Source organism: Lynx canadensis, chromosome B1 (assembly GCF_007474595.2).
Source record: "Lynx canadensis isolate LIC74 chromosome B1, mLynCan4.pri.v2, whole genome shotgun sequence".
NCBI lineage: Eukaryota > Metazoa > Chordata > Mammalia > Carnivora > Felidae > Lynx > Lynx canadensis.
The window spans coordinates 190170-196776 of NC_044306.2; positions in this window are offsets into that span (position 1 = coordinate 190170).

Consider the following 6607-nt stretch of genomic DNA (forward strand, 5'->3'; position numbering starts at 1 on the left):
AGGTGCAACAGAAATTAGCATTAAGCTTTTTACCCCCTCCTTTTTTTTGTTGTTGTTGTTTTTTGTTTTTTGTTTTTTGCTTCAGCTATAGTTTCTTGCAACGTAAGAAAGAAATGCAAAACCGTGTTAGGACATAGGTTGTCATGTGTTTTTGTCTTGAGCAATGTAAAGTTAAATTACTTACCTAAAATATTTTACATGAGGGAAAGTTAAACACAGAATATCAGCCATCATGTTAAATAAAATATGAGATAGGACTAAATAACATTTTACAGAGACCTGGTTTACTCTTTAGAAGAAAAACACACTTCTACAATGTAGAGAATAACGACATGCAGGAGGTTTTCCTAGCTGTTCACCTTTTACCTTGCACTGAACCTGTATTACATCATTTTGCTTTAAAAAAATGGAAATGGACTAGGTTAGGTAATTATTAATTGGCAACATGATACTGATATAAAACTGCTTTTGGCCAGAGATACGATAATGGTCAATTTTGGCAACCTAGATAAAGGGAGAAGTTATTATGTCCCCTTCCCAAAATCATTGTGCCAATCTGTGTTCAGCTCACGATCTCAAGTATTTAAAACTTCCGTTTCTATAAATATAAATAGAATAACCTTTTAAAATAGGGTACAAAGTATAAATCCATTTTTTTCTAATTCAGCAAGCACATGGGATATTCTCATTTCTTTTCAGAAAACTACCTGTAGACACACAGATAGACACGGGGCACCAAGTTTGAATGCTACCGGAACAATTTCCTCACAAATTAACATTTTACCAAGTACTAATATACATAATGTCAAAAGAGGAAGTGCACACTGCTGAAATCAAAACCGTTTTTAAAACGCAAATTATCAGTGTGATACATTATTTTGAACAAAGGAGGGACTGGCAATATATGAAGTTGTGTGCTATTAGAAGGCCTGTCCCCTTGCTTAAAACAAATGAGAGAAAGTGACTTTGGAAGCCTGTTAGATGTACGTGAAACTTTAAAAGAACTTAGAAATACACTTTCTGAATTTGGAAAAAAAGGTAAGGTACTGGAATACTTCCGTTTGGGGTGTAAATAAAATTTTGGAATTTCAAATATGTTAGTGCATCTGTCTTTTTCAGCTACTTTATAGAGTTATAAGGAAATAAAACATTAAAAGCCAGTGGAAGCATGTACATAGGGGCCCCATTTCCCCTTGGTGTGCTAAAAAAACTGCATTCAACCCTGTCAATTTGAAGGTCTAATTGGCTTTGTTAAACGGTTTGTGGGTGGGGGCACATCGCATCAGGCAAGGAGAGGGGGCTTCTCTGAGCGAAACAGGAAAAGGTTTTTAAAGGCCAAAGGAGGGGATTAAAAAGAAAAAGTGTACTAGCAAGGAATGCGTGCTCAGGCAAAGTTGCCTCTGGGTGGAGGCTGGGGTCCATCTGGACCTGCTCCGACTGCCCCGGAAGTTCCACTTTGGCCTCGCAGACTCCCGCGGCGGCTGTCCTTTGAGCGCCCGCGCCGAGTGCCCCTAAAGCGGCACTGCGAAGGCGGAGAGTGGCCCACGCGGGGACACCCTGGAGCGAGGCTCTGCGTTCCCTGCCTGAGAGGAGCCTCCAGGAGGCGGGGCGCAGCTCCTCCCCAGCCCATAGCGGTCAGTGCGCCTGTCCCCGGTGGTCGCTCTCCAGGGTCCCCCAGCTGGCGCAAAGTGCACGCGCCCCCTGCTGGCCGCAGGGAACAGCGCAGGGGCTCAGAGCTTCCCGTTTAGTGTTGCCTGGCACCCCTCCTGGTCTTCGTGGGTGTGGATGTTAATGAAATGCACCCGCCGCTCCTGGCTTTGACTGCAATGCACTCAGAGACCAGGAATCAAAGCATAAAGTCAGCTTATTAAGGCCAACTGCTTTCCCACCCACTAATAATTAACGGTTGGAATTTGAACATTTAAAAATGCCATTTTTAATAGCCATTTGGCAACCTTCAAATTGAAGTTCCTTTGGCATGAACCTAACAACATATGTAAAAATCTGCATTCAGAAACATCATAACCCTGCTGAAAGGTCGCAAATAAAACGGAAATGCGGAGATGTTAGTTTTTCATGATCCACAGACTCAATATTCTTAAAATGACAATTCTTCCTAATTTGATGTACAGATTCAGCTAAGTCCCAACCAAAATGGGAGCAAAGGGATGTGCTAGAATACACAACATAGGACTGAGGAACAAAGCTAAAGAACTCACACACCCACATTCCAAGACTTACATAAGTATAAATAATGAAGTGAGTGATCTTGGCGAGGAACTAGATGCAGATGATGAAGTTTTGGGGTGATGGTGGGGTGGTCCAGAGCCGATGGCCAAGAAAGAATTCCTGAAGATGTCTTTGGTGCAAAAAGGCGATTTTGTTAAAGCATGGGGACAGGACCCATGGGCAGGAAGAGCTGTTTGGGGTCGTGAGGAGTAACTCATTCTATACCCTCAGGTTGGGAGGGGGGCAGGGATAGAGTAAGTCTCTAAGGTATATTGGAAGCAAGGTTTCCAGGGCCTTGAGGGGCTAGCTGTTGCTAGGGAAATGCCATTTGTTACCGTTTAATAAAACCCCAGTCATGAGACCCTTCAGATGTATATGGGGGGGGGGGGGGCATACGCTTGGAGTATGATTGCCAGCATATATCTTGGGGGACTTGAGATAAAGAAAATAGACTTACAGGAGCCTCGAGGTTGGGATAATGTTAAGCTAAGGTTCTCTTTTGCCACCAGCAAAGTGTCGTCATGGAGGCAGCTGAGCTCCTAGAGGGAGGTCACTCTGCCGGTTCCAAGGACTTGTCAATGGGCTGTAGTCAGTTAGGGAATTTAATTTTTCATTTGCCTTAGTTTCCCACATCACTATGGCAAGCACCTAAACCCTTTTCCTTTGTTCTTGGGTAGGCAGGAGCGTCCTCGGAATACCACGTATTCCGTGTGTGTGTGTGTGTGTGTGTGCCCCAGCATGTATTTTGCCCTCAGTTTGCCCCAAGCTCCCTCATCACAGAGCAAACAGGAACAATGGGAGCCCCCCCAAAAGACCCATATGGGAAAAAGTGAACATTTTATACCAGCCTTACAAACTACACAAAAATGTATTCAAAGTTGTCAATAGACTTAAATTTAAAATGCAAAACTGAAAATTCTGGAGGAAACCACAGAAGGAAAGCTACATGACCTTGGGTTTGGTGATATTTTTATTTACAACAGCAAAAACCAAGCCATGTAAGAAAAAAATTGATTACACGGATTTTAATAAAATAAAAAATGTCTGTACATGTCAGTCTAAATTTGTCAAAACTCATACAGTATAAAATGCCAAGAGTGAATTCTAATGTAAACTGTGAACTGTGGGTGATAATGATGTGTCACTGTTCATGGACCCAACAGATGTACCATCTGGTTGATAACAGGGAGGCTGTGCATGAGTGAGGCAGGGGGTGTATGGGAAATCTCTGCACCTTTCTTAAGGCGGGGGTCCTGGAGGGGGCTGGGAGTGGGCTGCAGGGCGACCCAGAAAGGGGCTGAAGGGACTGGAAGCACTATGTGGAGACCAAGAGTGGCACGTGGCAGGTCAGGGTCTGGAGAGAGGCACTGGGGACCAGTTCCTGGAGTGGGCATGAAATAAAAGATGGGTTGTGTTCATGAAAATATCACCTAGAGGGGCGCCTGGTGGCTCAGTCAGTTAAGCCTCCGTTAGGCTCATGTCATGATCTCACAACCGTGAGATGGAGTCTCACATGGGGCTCCACTGGGCGTGACTGTTGCTTGGGATCCTCTCTCTACCTCCCTGTCTGCCCCTCCCCCCATTTGTGTTCTCTCTCTGTGTCTCAAAAATAAAGAAACATTAAAGAAGAAAATAAAATAAAATATCACTTAGATCCATTACCAGACAAGAAGACCCAGGCACCGAGAAGTGTGCGTTGTATGAGCTAATATGGTCAGTGACCACATGGCATCTGCCACAGAGCAAACACCAGGCTGACAAGTGGATATCCTCACAAGTCTTGTTTTTTACAACCTTGGACAGAGTTTGCTGTAAAAAGCCATCCTATGCATCTTCCCTAAAAAAAAAAAAATGCACTTATTGCATTCTAAAAACCTAATGCAGTAAAATCAGGTTATGCAAAAGGCAAGAAACAGCTCTTTTTTTCACACACAGTTACTTGAAAATAATTAAGCACTTTAGGAACTTTGAGGAACTCTTGAGTCTTTCTGGGTAACTTACCCCTCACAGTAGTGACTGGAGCTCTCGACATGCAATCCTACGTGTTTTCACACACACACACACACACACACACACACACACTAGCTGTGCCCCGAGACTTGCATAAATGAATGAAACTCTTGGCTTCACATTTCATCTTCAACTATCGTCCTGTAACATATGTAGTGGCTGCCCTCTGGACCAATGCCAATACAATGGAAAAGTTAATTTTAAAAAGTTAGGGTGCTGCTATTTATTGAATTTTCTATATATTGCATTTGTTGCAAAGGCACTTTGACACAGTTAATTATGATTTACACGCGGGATTTCCTCAGAACTCCGAAACTGCACACAGGATCCCCAACTTCACGAGAGGTCACCATGCTTGCCAGTGTTCCCGGCACACCTTGCCAAGTGTGTTGGCCGAGTGTTCAAGCTGTGGAGACTCGGCCCTGCACCCTCTCCAGACTGCCAGGCAGGCGATGGCTCAGTGACATGGAGCCGACACAGGGGTTTCAGGGAACAAACACTCAGAACCCCCAGTTCTAAAGCCCCCTCCCCTCAGCGCACCTACTGAGTCATTGGGTCACCTGTGCCAGCTGGTGTCTCCGTGTCCCTTCCCAGTTCGTGCCGTGAAGCATCTGTATGGAGGGAGCAGAGAGACTGTTGTGTGTGTTCAAACAATACCCAGCAAACAGACGGTCCTTGGAGGGAAAAGTTTTGTGTCTGTTCAGTTCCTGAGGCCTGGCTGGGTGTGGCACAGACGACCAGCAGTAGGGACAGCCAGAGCCATCCCCGTCCACTGTCACCCTCCCGCCCAAGCCTGGCCTCCTCTTCCCTTGACCACCGAACTCCACCCCCAGCCGCAACTCCCCAGGAGCGCCTCCTGCTCTTCCTCCGCTTCTGGGACCTTCTCTCAGACAAAGCGCGGGTTTCTAAGCTGCTGTGTCCACCTTTGACTTTACCTGTGACTCCCTTGTCCTGTGTCCTTCCTCCTCGTCCACAAGGCTGGATGCGGGCCTGGCTGCAGTCCAGCCCCAGGTGCTCCCTGCCCACCCCTGAGGCACTGCATGCGGCTGGACACCGGCCACCTGCTCCAGAGGCTGTTGGTGGGGGACCTTTGGCATTCTGCTGGCCGTTGCTGTCCCTGAGGCTCAGGGCGGCACCGTCTGCTCTCCCCGGATTCCCAGAACGCCCTCTTAACCACTTGGTGACCTCGCCCTCCATCCTCTGGCATGCAGATCCAGCACTGACATGGTTGTCCCTGACAAGCTGGGTCCCACTATGTCTCCCTTTTACCCAAATCCCTGGTGGCTTCAGCGTTGGAGTTAAAGCCACAGTCTCCAGGGCACCAAACCGGCCCTCCAGAATGTGCACCCCTACAGCCTCTGTGATCCAGCCTGTGGCTGTCCTCTCACCGTGCCATTCTTCAAACACAGAGAATGCACTTGGGACGCCTCCCCATGCCTCCCCTCTGCCTGGAGAACTCTCCCCCGAGAGACGCACCAAGGGTCTCCAGGCGTGCGGACCACTGAGGAGCCACCACAGCATCTCCAACCCAGGACATCTCTTCTCTGCTTTCTTTGGCTCCTTAGCACTGACACACCGCACGCTTCCTTGTACACAGTCTGGCTCCTGACCTCAGCCTGTGCAGGGCTCTTCCTGGGCCAAAGCCGACTCTGAGAGAGACGAAGGCTTGCGTGAAGACCGTGTGAGATGTGACCCCGGGCCACATCCTGAGGGGTGGGGAGGAAGACAGGAGAGAAAACCAGCATGAGGGGAAGGACGGGGCTGGCTTCTGCTGGGGCTGGCTTCTGCTGTGACCGATGGTGCTCAGCCTCAGGGGGAGGGAAGGAGGGGCAGGTGCCACTGGTTATTGGCCTGTGGTGTGGGAGGGACGTCACAGGGGGACGCTGGGCAGTGGCACCCCCGGATGCTGGCTGGAGCCTGCCTGGCGTGGGTTACCACAGCAGTGCTCCGTTAGCCAGGCTTCTGCAGAGAACCGTCTGGATATGTGGGAAGATTCATCACGAGGGACTGGCCCATGTGATTATGAAGGCTGAGAATCTGCCGTCCGCGAGCTGGAGGCCCAGCAAAGCTGCTGGTGTTGCTCGGTCCAAGTCCAAAGGTCTGTGAGCTGGGGAGCGGATGTCGGAGGGGAGGCGATGCTGTCCCAGCTCACACAGTCACAGATTCGCCCTTCCTCTGCCCTTTTGTTCTATTCAGACCCTCCGTGGATTGGTTGATGGCACATTCTATTTCAGTCACTGAAGCGCATTAATGCATTTAATCCCCACCTCAGCCCTGAGGCTGGTGTCCTCTTCCTTATCTACAGAAATGGACACAGACCTACTGAGATACCGGCTCAAAATGATTTGGCTCATAAGCATTGGAAACA